This window comes from Rhodamnia argentea, chromosome 10 (assembly GCF_020921035.1).
Source record: "Rhodamnia argentea isolate NSW1041297 chromosome 10, ASM2092103v1, whole genome shotgun sequence".
In the NCBI taxonomy this organism is placed as follows: Eukaryota; Viridiplantae; Streptophyta; class Magnoliopsida; order Myrtales; family Myrtaceae; genus Rhodamnia; species Rhodamnia argentea.
In genome coordinates, this window is record NC_063159.1 from 22180161 (window position 1) to 22195302 (window position 15142).

General features: G+C 38.0%; 1 pseudogene; it reads right to left on the bottom strand.

Annotated features, from left to right (window-relative positions):
• Positions 1–1188: 1188 nt before the first annotated feature.
• Positions 1189–4178, bottom strand: LOC125312478 (annotated as a pseudogene).
• Positions 4179–15142: the final 10964 nt, after the last annotated feature.

Genomic DNA, 15142 nt, shown 5'->3' on the forward strand with positions numbered 1-15142 from the left:
GGGTTTGGTTTGATTTTACGTACTTTTGAGACTCTCTCTCTTTATGCGAACTCTGTTTTCTCGTCGTATAGAGCAGCTTTATGAAACTGCTGGAGTTTGGTGGGGGCTTTTGGTGGATATGTGCGCAACTCGATCTGTCAACGATGTTAATAGACCTCACATATGTTTTTCCCAATGAATCAGATTGCACGGCACCTCCACATGCTCGGTTCGATCTAGCAGGAAACGTCATATTCTCTGCTAAGCGAACTGCAGATCTATGATCACCATTCAGCCACGGTGCATGGACTTGTGGATGCAAATCTTTCAGCGTATCTGATGGGGGTGTAAGTTTACAGCCTAAACATCAAAGATGAGATTCGAGTTCAATGCGTAGGTCGAGAAGGAAGAGCAAAATACAAGACTCAAGTCATGTCAAGTTCAACCTCGTGTGGGATTTATCCAACCTAACTTCGACATGGGATGCGCGGTACCGATCTTGACCTGAGGTATGCTGGAGTTACTTCGATCAGAGTAAACAGAGGGTACCTCGATCTACTTGAGCCAAGAGCGGGAATGGTTACAAAGTACAATTGGCTCGTGTGACCAGGAGGTAGTTGTTGCAAGACACACGGTCACTCACCCTGTGGCTTACAAAATCTGTGGAAGTGGAGGGACATCATCGAAACGTGGAGATGTTGGAGAAGGAATTGTGTTTGAGTCTCAGTAATTTTCATGTCAAAGTTTTCATTCGAGCCCATAAGACCACTGGACTAACAAGACTTCACTAGTCATAGGCCGACAAAGTACTACTAGTATCAAATATTTGATTCTTGCAAAGCTTGTTTTGTGCGGAAGTCTTATCACTATATGGTAGAGTTTGAATCAGAAAACAAACTGTCTGTTTTCACAATCGCTGTTGTCAAATTAGCCTTAAAATCAACTAGGTCCAACAATACCAAAACCGGCATCCTCCATCTTAGTAACCAATTAAGTCTTATCCTTGACATTTTTCGATTTAGATATCGACCCACGTAGGAACTAATCACCCCAATGATTACATAGCTTTGCCTCTCACCCATCTATAATACTCTGTTTTGTGTGGAAACTTGATCACTTTGTGGTTGAGCTTGAACCAAAGAACGAGTCATCAGTTTGCTTTTCCAATCACCTGCTTGGCAGATTTGCCTTGGTAGGGTAACGTTAAGCAACCCTAATGCCAATAATGAACATCGACCTTCTCTTCTATTCTAGCTTACAAGGGTCCTAAAAATAGATCAATGAAGTGAAAGATGGTTAATTTTGTGCTGCTGCTTCATTTGGCTGGTAGAGGTGGATCTCTCTTTTATTCAGTTGCTGCACAGGCCTTGCATTCTTCTCCGCATACTCCAATTCGACGTATAAACTTAATAAAAAATTAAATGCGGATGATGTCCATACTTATTAGGCATGGTTGGAGGACAAAGCTGACTCTTCCAGTCACATTATTTCGAGTATTTCCATTGCTTAACCAAACCAGGTTTCATTGTCGTGTCCAACCTAATCAAATTAACTAGGGCAATAGCTCCTTATTTTATTGCTTATTTCAATGTAATTTGTGAACACTAATTGCTCGCCTAGGCCGTCACTTGCAATATTTACGATAATCACAAGTTAGAATTAGGCGAGCATCATCCATCAATAGATTCAATCTAACCAAGAAATTAGTGTGCGTGCTTACATCATGAACTGCCTCTCTGAGCAACTTGATTTGGTCCTTTGATACAATGCCTATCTGTTGGATTATTAAATGCAACGGGGTTAATTAAGCTTGAACACTTGGGGCTAATAGACCAGGCAAGAAATATTTAATTAGGAATAACAAGTGTGTGTTAGTGGGCCTGGATTACCTTCTTGTTGATGGTCCAAATGACTCCTTCAGTGCATGGAGGGACAGCGAGAGAGCCCATATATCTCAAGTAATTCTTGCTGCCCATCTTGATCTCTCTTGGATCAATCACACCCATCTTTCTCTCGCCCTCTTTGTCAACCATGGACCCTACATTCCCCATTAACTGAAAAATGCCAATTCACCATACATCACTCACAATTGGAGGCATCTGATTTGCACTGAGGCATTAAAGAAATATGTAATGCTTAAGATACTCATTGGCATGCATAATACAATAAATATTCCCGGCTCGACGCCACACTAATTTTCTGATGTGAGACTTCTTTAACACAAGTGACGCGTGTATCTCTACATATGCAGTGCTTAAGATGCTTATTATCATGTATATTTTAAAATTTTTCCCTAAATCTTTGAGATTGCAAAGATGAAATGAAACGATGGAGAGCACAAGTATATTAGAGCACAAAGAGGCTATAAAACACGGTATGCACATGAAAGAAGTAACCTTGGAAAGGAAAGCATCTAGCTGGCCAGTCTTGGAGAGGAGTCCAACGACAGCAATCTTGTTCTCAACGTCTGGGTCTGTGCTTACATGAACCATGTGCATCTCCAATTCGTACCTAAGTACGGACCAGTTGACTCAAAACAATAGTTTAATGTACCGTGGCAGTTGATAACGAATGCTGGTGATGCTCGTCGAGATATGCAATGACTCTAGCACGTGTATTGAGGCTCCGTTTGTTTCGCCGAAAATAAGCAATTCGGAAACATTTTCTTACAAATATTCGCGTGTATCATTTGCAGGAATGAATCAATCAAAACTATTTTTGTTGTTGATGAAAACACTTAGACACAGATTATTGTCAGCAGTAAAAATATTTGTCATGAATGAATGAAAATTATTTTCATTGTCTACAGAATTATTTAGACGCAAATTTGTTATCAGTAATGAAAATATTTTTCATTGACTAATCATTTCAAGCGATACACGCCGTCATCTTTAGGAAGATGTTTTCCAAATCTCTTATTCCTCGCGAAATAAACGGAGCCTAAGATGATCTTGAACAGTCGGATCTAGTGAGATTTGCGTGGAATTCAAAAAGAGGCCCATCAAGTTTATTAGCTGAGATTCAAATTATTGCAAGCACAATATTAATTGAATAACTAGTTGATGTTCGAGAGAGAGACCTTCTGCCGTTGATGGTATGCTCTGAAGGCGAATGCCAGTGACATTGCTGGAGAAAATATCGAGTGCCATGAATTTTAATTGAACCGACACTGCCCACGTCCCATTGAAGCTGCACCCAATCACACATCCAACGCATAATTAGCAGCCTGATCTTATGTCGGTCTTTACTTTGCGGCATTTGAATATCCAAATATTGAAAAAAAAATGATATTTAAAGCTCCGTTTGTTTTGCGAAAAAATGAATGACGTAAAAATTATTTTTCAGAAAATGATAACTTACATCGCATACAAAAAATGAACAAAGGAACAATATATTCATCTTCTACGAAAATATTGAAAGATAGATTATTGCCGATAATAAAAGTATTTTTGTTAATTAATTATTTTAACAGATACAAGCGATTGTTTGTAGAAAAATATTTTTCAAATCATTCATTTTTTGCGAGACAAATGAAGTCTAAAAGTGATGGATAATTTATCGAATGGAAATAATATATCTATTCGAGGTGGACATTAATTAAAAAAAATGACATCAAAACCAATCTAGAGAGAGAGAGAGACGCAGAGTATGAATTAGATGTAAATAAAACTTACGGAAATGTCGTGGCCTCTGTTCTTGAGAGTTGCATTGCTGGGCTTGTAGCTCCTCTCCATCTCCCCAAGCTTGGGAATCACCTTCACTCTCCGGCTCGACAGGTCGATCGGCGACTGCATTTCGCCTTTGTCACACTCTTCCCACTCTTTCCTCAGCTCCCCCCACCGCATCGGCCCCTTCTCGCTCCCCGGCTATGTAATCGAACTCCCTCTCATCCTCTTCACAGCAACACAGTTGATCCGCATCACCACACGAAATTTTTTTCAATCGTCGACGTTCATAAATCCTTACTGGATAACATCGTATCACGTAGCAAAAAATGAAACGAAATGGGAAGAGAGGGGGGGCGTTACGAAATTCTCCGGGCACGGATGATGTTGCAGCGCTCCACGGTGCGAGAAGAAAGAAGAGGGAAAAAGCAGAAAAGAGGAAGATGGGATTGCTTCCGCTCTTCATGTCGATCTTCGCCGCCCCGACGCGACGGATGATTGTATGAATGAACGAACAAATGGGTCTTGTGAAGGGAGGAGGGGTGGTTCTCGAGCTTTACAATCACGCACTGAGGTTTGGATTGTCGTAGGAGGGAGTCTTGGTGAGACAAAAAGCCAGATACTCATCACTGATTATTGCAAGTGTGAAGAAGACAATCTGGCAATGTCTTGGGAAAGCGCTAAATTGAATCGTCGTCACGCTTTTGGACGGATTCAAACCAATTGTGAACCCGCGGGAAACGGGGTTGGGGACAAGATGGGTTTGAAGTCGTGGGCTCCAAGTAAGTAATCGTTGGGTTGTTTTAGAGAGTGATAACCGAGTAAGAGGCGGTAGGAACGCGCACGATAAGCTTTGCAAACTCATAGACGTGGTTGAGGGTTTTACATGTTAAGTTGTTGTCCCGCGGGAGCGCACCATTCAATTTTTGAGATGTTGACATAAATAGTATTTGAATTTGAACCCGGATCAATGTGCAATATGGTATTTGAACTTTAGTCTAATATACAATATTGGTCTTGGACTTTTAATCTATTCAATGTGGTCCTGAACTCTTAGTAAATATTTAATTTGGTCCTTAAACTCTATGAAAATATCCAATAATACCGAATCAAAGAGGCGGAGAATCTTGACTTTGGGACCTCTCTTTCACGGACCCCCCACCCCTTCGAAATAAAATAAAAAGGAAGCATCGCAAATCAATGGGTGGAGTTTGTCTTGCAATTTTTCACCTGCTCGTGACTTTCTCGATCAGCTTTACTTCGACGGGAAAATCCAAAGTTGTTTTCTTCGTGTTGGTCAGCTGGGAGGCCACTTAACCTACTACGCCATATTGGCTCTCTTTCTTACCCTGCCTGCCTAGACTCGCATGCATCGAATGTCTATCCACCCATTCAATGATTTTGGCCCCGAACGGTTAAGATGTGTTACGTCTCAATCTAACGGTGGAAGTCCTCAAGAGGCAAATTATCTCCTGTAGTCCGTAACATCGTTATGGTTTCCACAAATCAACTTAACTAGACAAATAATATTGGGTATTGAAAGGCACGTATGAAAAGTTGGCTGAGGGTCTTATCTTAGCCATGCCATGCTTTTACAAAAAGTCTCGTCTTCTTTTGGGGGTCGGTACATAACTGGCGGAGCATCTTCCGCTAATATATCGAATATCGTATTAGAGATAGGCTGTTGCTACGCATGTGCCCACTCATCATGTCCAATATATGTAAAGCAAATTTTTTGAATTTGGATATCTACCCTGAATTTACAAGCACATCCCCACATCTATAATTAACTCTCAGTAAGTAAGTATTTTAGGGACAATATTGAATTCTACCGTTTTTTGCGATTACACTCAATCTTAATAACTCCGCAACGAGTTGAGAAAAAATAGGAGATAAAAAGAAGAAGTAATAGTTATATTGAAAAAATAGGAGAAAAAAATTGTCTTAGTAATTGGCCAGAAATCGTCGACGTGGATGGCGACCGTCTTGTGTGGCATAGCTGGCACCGATATGGATAATTTTATAATTTTTAATAATTTTTATAATTTTTTTTGTTCTTTATTTTTTTTCCCTTTTCTTTTGTTTCCCTTTTTTTTTTCTTATTTTTCTCTGCTAGTTTGTGGCCTCGACGGAGGTCGCCAACGGCAGCAACAAATAATTATTGCTCTTAATTACATGTAATACCTGGACTTTGACCAGGTTAAAACAATGGTGATAGGACCCACTGGTAATAAAAAAAAGAAAAAATAAAAGGGAATAAGAAGGTTGACAAGTCAACAAAGAAAAAAAGAAACGTTAAAAGTGGGCTGACTTTTAAAGAAGAGAAGCAAAAGCAGAACAGTGGACCATTCATTTTGTCTCGAGAGCTTCGCGAGAAAGAACAGGGGAAAAAAAAGGCAGCGAAAGCAGCAAGTAGAAAGGAAGGGTTCGCGCGTCTATGCCACGCCGCCTCACCAAGCCGTCCCGACTGATTAGCAACGTTCGGATCACAAGTTTGGCGATTCAAGTATCGTATGTTATTTGGTAGTAGACGGCCCCAGGTGAGTGGTGCTATCTTTTCTTTGAGCTTGCAAACTCATATTTTGAAAGCATTTTCTATTGACTTAATTATACTAATGGCTTGGGCATTTACTGTCTTTTAGTATCTGTGAATGATTTAAGGATGGTTTTACGTGCTACTTTGCGAGGTGGTTTGTGGAATGAGTCATGAATGATTTGCAAAATGTTTTATGAAAGTGTTGCTGGCAAATGAGATGCATTATGTAAAGATTAAATGTTTGGTTTGTGAAGTAAATTGTGATTTAAACTGATCAAGACCTAAGTACTACATGACGACACCTGTCTCGTGGGAGTTATCTCTTGAGCCTTGTACTGTATATATGTTGGTCTAGGGCTAAGTGCTACACGGCGACGAGAGTCTCGTGAGAGTTACCTTTAGAGCCTTTTACCGTGTATCCGTTGATCAAGGGTTAAGTGCTACACGGCGTCGAGAGTCTCGTGGAACTTACCTCTAGAGCCTTGTACTATTGATATGTGATAATCAATGACTAAGTGCTACATGGTGACGCTAGTTTCGTGAGAGCCACCTCTAGAGCCTTCGGTTGAGTATTGAGCATGAAATGGACCTCTAAAATGTAACTTGACAAGATTGAGTATTGAATTAGATCATTGATACTTGTTTTGATATTATTCTAGTAAGTTTATTATACTCTAATTTTGGTATAATGAGCTATGTCTTAAATCTTAAATGTGTGGGGTGGAGGTTTTATCTGTTTAGAAGAGATATATTACTCATTGGGTTGTGGTTGCTCCTCCCTCTCATCTTACATGTTTTTCGGGTTCCTCGGTTGGCGGCGGGTAAGGTGAGTGCGTAGCGGGGATTTTTAGTGGTAGGCTTTTTGGGTATGGTTTGAGAGAGTTGTACCTATGGTTGTTGATAGTTTGTTGGATTGGCTAAGTTCTAATTGTACATATTAATTTTGGTTGACGGATAGAAACTCTAATGTTTTAACCAACTTGTTAGTTTGTCAAGTATATATAATTAGAGATATATATTTTGATAATAGGTTCTTTGGTTGTGTTCGGGCTACATCCTTCGTGTGGAAGGACGACCGTCTCATCCCTTACTTTTGTTAATTTGGGGGTGTGACATTGTTGAGGCTAGCATTATCACCTAGAGAGGGTGAGTAGGTGATTGTAAGGATTTTTCATGAAAATTAATGCGAAATATAAATAAGAATGCTTAGAACTTAGTTCAGCTGATGATAGCTAGTTCGTGCAATGATATTCTGAGATGCAGCACTTTGCAAAATTAAAGTATAACAGTAAGCAATCGGAGAGAGTCAAAGTAAGAGAATGTGCACATGGGATTTATAGTGGTTCGGCATTATTCAAGCCTACGTCTACTTCTTCATGCCGGCAACCGATCGGCTGGACTCCACTAGTGAATAGCTTAGAGGTTACAATGTGGCGAGTAAGCTTCTCGTCTAACACTCTGATACTTGTATGTTCTCCTCTCGGTATTGCAATGTAGGATCAAAGGTACGTGAAGGATGTGAAGCTTCTCTTGACCTTGGAATTTTGAATTCTTTGTCTCTCGCTCGTTGTTCTTCAACCTTGAAGTGTCCTTTTATACTCTTCCATCTCCAACCGACCGTTGCAAGATCTACAGAGGATCACTCGTAAAAACATCCATCGTTTAACATGGATCCAAAAATCAACAAATTTAAACAAATGGAATGAGTTTTAATTGGGAGGATTTGGAGCTGGAGTAGATATGGATGGAGCTTGACTAGAAGTTGAAGGCATAGGTTCGGATAGGACTTGGACTAGAACAAACTTGGACAGCTGATCAATCTTATTGTCAAGATCCCTTTTCGGATTGTATAATTTCTTGTCTATGTATTCCAGCTGGAATGTAGTAAAGCCTGCATTAGAAGAATTTCCCCCTTCATTTGCATGGTTGTTAACATCCGGATGCGGGGATTTCCACATGTTAGTTGTCTTCTCATCCAATTTTCTCTAGTTGTACACAAGTTCTCTAAGAAGCTTTGAGTCTGTAGCACCATTCATATCATCATCCGTCTAAACACCAGCATTAGAAGACTCCCCCTGAGTCATAGCTTGTATCCCGGATGATGATGCTGGAGTGTCCTGTAGTGGAAGATCTCAAGCGGTCTTGTTTGGAGAGTCTGCTATGTCGGCGGTATCAAAGTCCATTTCAGCATCATCCCCATCAAATATTGCTTCCTTCTGTGCTTCCATTTCTTTTTCTTGCTCCTCAAACTGAATTGCAATAGCACTTTCAACAATGGTTTTGACACGATTCTAAATATTCTACTCTTGATGGTTCCTTCTGAGCTTATCAAGGCTGTCATGCTCACCATCTAACTCACTTGTTTGAGATTTTTCAGAGGTGCTTATTTCACAATCATCAAGTGTCCAATCAAGTGGTCTCCGAACTATTTTTCTTTTCTTTTCTTTAGGCTCGGTAGACTTGTTATCCAACTTTTTTAGCCTTCTCTTTTGACTTGCTTCAGGTAATTGTTCTGATGAAGGTTTAGTAGTTTAAACTTCTGCGGGTGATGGTTCTGCAGATGAAAGCTCGATCCGAGTGACTCCTATTGTTTCTGTTGTGGGCGGATTAACTACTACTATATTCTTCTTTTTGTCCCTCCACTATCCGTTTGCAAATTTGTAGCCCATTTTGGTCATCATTGATTCACTCGTATTGCCTTGGGGGATTTGCAATGATTTGAGTCTATGAGGCATATTAATTTTTAAGTGTTGAAGCATCTTGGTAATCAAAGAGCCACAAGGAAGTTTTCCCTTGTTCTTCCTTACTATCCTTAGCATATGTAGGAAAATAATATGAGGAGGGCAAAAAGACTTCCCATTTAGGATTGCCTAGATAATCTTGGCTTCATATCTTGATACATCTCTCTCGGAAGAGCCTTTAAGCCTGAGGCGGTTTTTGACTACCTTATGTAGAACAATGCATATCGTTGGGAAATTATTGGAAACAATATGGAGTTTATTTACTCTAGAGAGTGTTGGATTGCTAGAAAGTAATTTGTAGACATCTTCATCAGAGATAGGAATATAAGTGAAGACAAACTACTCATAATTTAGAATCTTAGCAAGTTTTGAGGCACTTAGAGTGTAATCTTGCCCAAAGAAAGATAATTGTATATGATCTCTATCGGGCATGTAGAAATTTGAGTAGAAGTAAGCAGTTAACTCAAGATAGTAGGGAGTATTTAGGGTACATAGAATTTGAAGTGAGAGTTTGAAAGTAAAGTGCGAATATGCAAGTCAGCCTTTTCAAAGAATTCAAACTCAACAGGTCTACTAGGCATGGACGTTCTAGCAAGTAGAGATTTGTAGAATTCATGATGGTCATCAGATCTGAACATCCTATCCTTTTTACCTTGTTTAAGCAGAAAACTCATCTCCATTTGTTTAAAATGAGAATGTAGTTTCTCATCATCTTCATCTTTCATAGATTCAGTATGGTATTCTTGCCTTTTAGCTTCTGATCTCCCTTCAGTACAAAGAGCATTCCTAGCCCTAGAAGTTTCACCAATCTTCTCCTTTCCTTTATCATATTTCTTCATCTCTTTCTCAGCTTTTTTGGCTAGATCTTTTGCTTCTTCAAGTTCCTTTTCAGTTAATAAGGCATCACAATATTGTAAATCTATTTCATTTAAAAATCCATTTTGTCTGATTAAGAGTTTTATGGATTTTTCACTTTTTTCCTAAGCTCTCATACTACAAACCGTAAGAGTAATATTCCTTGCCAATTTAATTCTGCTTTGAGATGCATGTGTAGTCTGTTGAACAGTTACCTTGCTTGCATGACGATGAATCAATTCTTCCAGCTTACGAGCCTCCGCCTTGGCAGGAGTTTCAAATGGAGGGTCGGGTTGGCTAATACTGCTCATTTCCTTGATCCTATGTTATTCAATATCCTCATCTGATGAGCTTGAGATTTCATAGAGTGTATGGGCGTTAATTTGTGCCCTAGGATTGTGAATTTCTAGATAGCTCGAGTGATAGGTGTCCTCAGTGGGTTTATTCTCCGATGAAGAGCTTCTGGAAGCCATGGAAGAATTTTAGAGAAATTTTTTGAGAGAAATGAGTTTAGGAGGGAATTCAAATAAGAAATTGTTTGAATGAGGATTTTTCTTTTGAGAGAGAGATGACTGTTGAAGAAGAAGGTGACGATTCATTCTACACAAATTATCTTGACTATTTTTTAAAACAGCTCTAAGACGATTTGAATTCCAATTTCCACAAATAAAATTTGAAAAGATATGTAATAAAGTGATTTTGGAAAAGAAATATTTACTCAACTCAATCACGATAATCATATCAATCACAATATTTCACATAATATTAAGAAGATTGAGATTGTGCATACCTTATTGTTGCCAAAAATAACTACTTACGCGCCAGAAATTTGAATGATCAAACTTGATGTAGTTGTTCGGAGGATGACCTCCTCGGATTATGCTTTAATCCAATGGTTTCTCATGAGTATTGTAGCTCCTCGGATGATGCTTTTCTCAAATGTTGTTTTTTTGTTTAGAAGCATTATTGACCTGTCTAGAGGATAACTCAAACGGGAATAGAAATAATACCAAATTCTTATCTAAAATATTCAAATGAATTCTTTTCAAGTGATTTTGTGAATATATCGGCCAATTGATGTTTTGAATCAATAAATTGAATATTAAAATCACCGTTATGCATATAATCACAAATGAAATGATGCTTAATTTCAATATGCTTAGCTCGAGAGTGCAGAATTGAATTCTTCGTGAGGTTGATTGCATTGGTGTTGTCACACTTGATTTCCACATTTGATTCTTCAACACTAAAGTCTCTCAGTTGTCACTTCATCCATAAGATCCGAGAACAACAGCTCCTTAGTGCTATATATTTAGCTTTTGTGGTTGATAGTGCTATAGTGTTTTGTTTCTTTGAGAACCAAGACACTAGCATCGATCCCAAAAGTTGACATGTTCATGAGGTGCTTCCCCTGCTTAATTTGCAATAGTTTTCCCGACCAAGTTTCTTCATAATTCCCTTGGCATATTTCTCTTGATGTGTGAAAGTTCCTTGTTCAGTTTGATTCACTTGTAGTCTAAGGAAGAGTGTGAGTTCTCCCATCATGCTCATTTCAAATTCGCTCTGCATGATCTTTCTTTTTGATGAATAAAGTTGTATCACCTTTTTCAAAACCTTTTTCAACAAGAAAATTACTTAACCTTTCATACCAGGTTCATGGTGCTTGCTTGAGTCCATAAAGAGCTTTCTTGAGTTTGTATATATCATTTGAGCTATTTGGATCTTCAAAGTCTGGAGGTTGTTCCACGTACACTTCTTCTTATATGTAGCCATTCAAGAATGGGCTCTTGGCATCCATCCGATATAGTTTGAAGTTGTTGTAGCAGACATAGGCGAATAGTATTATGATAGATTCCAATCTTGGAGCATACGTTTCATCGTAGTCAATTCCCTCTTCTTGAGAGTATCCATTTGCTACGAATCTTGCTTTGTTTCTTGTAACTTTACCCTTGTCATCCATCCTGTTTCTGAATACCCATTTGGTTCCAATAATTGGATGATTCTTTGGCCTGGGCACAAGTTCCCAAACTTCACTAAGTTTGAACAAATGTAGCTCATACTGCATTGCTTCTATCCAGCTTTCGTCCGCAAGAGCCTCCTCAATTTCTTTGGGTTCAACTTTTGAAATAAGTGCAAATGCGTTTATAGCATTTTTCAATTTCGATCTTGCTTTGATCCCTCCTTCTATGTTTCCAATGACAAGATCTATAGGATGGTTGGATTTGTATTTCCAGTTCTTATTGAATTTGTCATCTTCACCTTCCGGAGATTTATCTTGATTTTCATCTTCATAAGATGTAATCTTCCGAATATCTTCCATGTTCTAAGTAGCTTCATATGATCTTGTGTATTTAGATGTTGGAGTCCGCTTAGATGATGGATTCCTCTCAGATGATGTGGTGTCATCATTGTCCATCTTCAAACTTTATGTTAATTGGTTCTTCAACTGTTCTTGAATTCTTATTGAAAACCCCGTATGCCTTGCTTGAGATAGAATAACCAAGAAATACGCCTTCGTCCGATCTTTCATCAAATCTACCTGGACAATCACTTGAGTTCTAAAGGATAAAATATTTACACCCAAATACATGGAAGTATGATATGTTTGGTTTCTTGCCTTCAAAGCTCATAGGGGGTTTTTTCAAGGAATGATCTCGGAAAAACACAATTTATGATGTAACATGCAGTAGAAGCGACACGCCTAAAAATGAGAAGAAGTTTTTCTCTTTATTAAAAGTGTTCATGCCATTTCTTGCAAGATACGATTTTCCCTTTCAACTATTCCATTTTGTTGTGGAGTATAAGAAGAAGAAAAATTATATTGGAAATCATTTTGATCACAGAAGCCTGCAAAGAAATGATTTTCAAATTCTCCTACATGATCCGTTTTGGTGTTGGAAATTGAATAAACTTTTTCGTTTTGAACTTTCTTTAAGAAACTTTAAAAAAATGAAAATGCATCATTTTTATGTGTAAGAAAGAAAATCCAAGTAAATCTAGTGTAAATCATCTACTATTACAGACAATACTTTTTACCTATAATGCTTTGAGTTTGTGTAGGTCCGAACACATCCATGTGTAAGAGCTGCAGAGCGCGGTTAGTGCAAAGTTAATTTAATGATTTGTAAAAGTTTCTTACTTGTTTCCCAAGAGTGCATGCATCACAAAACTTTACTTGCTCAATTTAACATCCTGGAAGTCCTTTCATAAGCCTTTTTAGGAACGCTTTGAGATTTGTTTGAAGCTTATATGTCCAGTTTTTTGTGCCAAAGTTCTGAGTCATTGTTAACAGATACCAAACATTTGACATCCTCGGATGATGTGTCCAAACGATACATGTTGTCATGTCTATGTCTTGTGAATGAGCGCTTGCTGTCCCAACTCACATCCGAGCATTTATTCTCCACAAAAGATATTTTGTATCCAATATCCCATAATTAGCTTATACTTATGAGATTGGAATTCAAATTCTTAACTAATGAGACATCATTGATGAAGAGATTCCCAATCTTTACAGTTCCTTTGCCAATAATAGTTCCTTTATTAGTGCCGCCAAAGGAAACACTTCCTCCATCAAACTTAGTGAGATTCATATATATTTTGGAGTCACCAGTCATGTGTATAGAACATCCACTATCAAGGTACTATTTATTTTTTTCTTTTCATTGGCACATGCAATCATCAAAGGAATTCAAGTTTTCTTTGGTGCCCAAATCTGTTTGGATCCTTTTGGGTTAGAGAAGTTTACAAATCTCAAGATATCTCGAGTAGGTCTCTAGGTCTTTAGGACAGTAACTTTTGGAGTATTTCGTTTCACCACATTTTGTGTATTTAGAAAAATTTTGTCCCTCGGATCTTACGAATTGTTTATGAAAATAGTTCTTTTATGCATGTTTGGAAAGTCTTTTTCTAAGCCTTTCTTTAACTTTATGAAAATTATTTTTCAAATCACTTTTCTTTTGAAAGCCAAGTCTGGATTTGTTACAATAAGTAACTTGTGTAGAAAGAATGTGTTGTAACGTTTTTGAACAAGAGGAAATTTTTTTGTTGATATTCGAAATTTCCTTTTTCAAAGAAATTTTTTTCTTTTTCAAAGAATCATTCTCCTTTTTCAAAGATTCGTTCCTAATTTTCAAATCCGCATTTTCCTTAGAAATCAAATCAGACCTTTCTTTAATTTGAGAAAATTCGCTTTCAAGAAAACTTATGTTATCCTTTTGAGAGATATCTTTTTGTTTCAAACTAGCTACTTAATTCAACAAGCCTTTTAAGGATAGTTTTATAGTCTAAACACTATTCATCAATATATTCAGATACCTCGGGAGGGATTTCAAGATAAGTTATCTCAGATTCATCATCAAAGTCCGAGTTAGCCATTAAATAGATGTTAGTATATTCCCCATCACTTTCGCATTCTCGTGTCGCTCCGGGTTTCGCCTTTAGAGTTTTTCTGAATTTTTCATCCCTTCCTTTCTTCTTTAGAAGAGGGCAGTTAGGCTTGATGTGTCCTCTCTTTTTGCATTCATAACAGATGATATCTTTGTTTTCGTCTCTACCTCCAAATGATCTTCTTTGATCATATTGTTTGAAATCTCTTTTGTTTTTGTAGTTTCTAACCTTCTTAGCCATTCTTCTGAATCTCTTAACCATGAATGTTAGCTCCTTATCATCTTCATCTTCTGAGTCCGAAGCATCAGAATCGATATTAGATTTTAAAGCAATAGATTTCTTACTTTTTGAATGAGTTTCCTCATTGATTTTTTCATTCTTATGAGTTCATACATGGATAAGGGTGATACCCTTTGAGTTTCTCATATGGATGTTTTGATATTATCTCATTCCTTTGTGAGTGCCCTCAGAAATTTGTTTACTCGCAAAGGTCCAAACACAAGTTGTCTATGATAGATGAGGCCATTCACTATTTTAGTGAATCTATCAAGCATTTCCTTCGCCATTTCATTAGGCTTCATCTTGAAGGCTTCGTATTGGTCAAGGAGTATATTAACTTTGATTTCCTTGATTATGTCCGTCCCTTTATAGGTTACGTAGAGCTTGTTCCATCTTTTTTAAAGAGGAACAATCTGCAATACGTTTGTACTCAGTGGGAGACAATGCACTATAGAAAGAGAAAATGGCTTTAGCATCCAAAACATCTCTCTTTTCCAATTCAGTGGCAGTTAGAGCAGCTGTGGGAGTAGTGTTGGTGTTGTCCCCTACATTTGATCCGCTCGAAGTGCTTGCGGTCAGATTAACGACTATTTGGACAATGTCCTAGATCTACGGGTCTTGGCATCTAATATATGCCTTGAATTTATTCTGCCAATCACTATATTCCTTTCCTTCGAAGTAAGGTGGTCTATTGTTGC